Consider the following 767-nt stretch of genomic DNA (forward strand, 5'->3'; position numbering starts at 1 on the left):
TAAAAACAAATCCCTTTTATTCATTCACTAAAGAAATCTTTCCTCCTTTTCTATGCCCCTCTCCTGCAGTTTTATAAATCAGACAATAACATCTTCACCTTTTTTTTTAAGGTTTACGTTTTAAAATTTTTTTTTCTTCATTTATTTGACTGTACCGGGTCTTTGTTGTGGCATGGGAGATCTTTATTTGTGGCACATGGGATCTAGTTCTCTGACTAGGGATTGAACCCAGGTCCTCTGCATTAGGAGTACAGAGTCTTAACCGTTGGACTGCCAGAGAAGTCCCAAGGTTTTTAAAGGTTTAATGTGTAAATTAAAAACTATACCTGGTCCCCAGGAAGCAACACTACATCACATATGTCTTGGTTCTAAGATTTCATCTGTTTAAGACTTTGTGTTTAAGCAATGGTCAGTTGGGAAATCTGGAAATTCAGTGGCTGGAGATTCCGTCTCATAGTGATGAGTGGCATGCATTTCCTACAGAGACAGGTCTGCCTTGATGGACACTGGTGTGTGTTTCCGCCTGAGGGTAATTTCTGTCCTGGCGGTATTAGGGCCGGTTTGCTTCTAGCCAGCTGTGTAAGGAAACCAGAGTCGATGGGCACCTGATTTCTTCCACAGAAGCCAGTGTTCCGCAGGGATTGGCACATGGGGCTGTTGGCCTGTCCCCTCGTCTGGCTGTGAGCCAGGGTGACTCGAAGCCCCCGTCATTGGGGCAGCCGTGTCTGCTCACAGGACTGGTGCTGCATTCAGCGCCGCGCAGGTCC

The 767-nt window shown here is 45.8% G+C and overlaps 1 non-coding gene across 1 annotated transcript; it reads right to left on the reverse strand.

The window, feature by feature from the left end:
* Positions 1-207: 207 nt before the first annotated feature.
* On the reverse strand, positions 208-280 carry TRNAR-CCU (transfer RNA arginine (anticodon CCU)). Its single transcript has one exon. It is a non-coding gene; the product is annotated as a tRNA-Arg (tRNA).
* Positions 281-767: the final 487 nt, after the last annotated feature.

The sequence above is a fragment of the Capricornis sumatraensis genome, chromosome 10 (genome assembly GCF_032405125.1).
Source record: "Capricornis sumatraensis isolate serow.1 chromosome 10, serow.2, whole genome shotgun sequence".
NCBI classification, from domain to species: domain Eukaryota; kingdom Metazoa; phylum Chordata; class Mammalia; order Artiodactyla; family Bovidae; genus Capricornis; species Capricornis sumatraensis.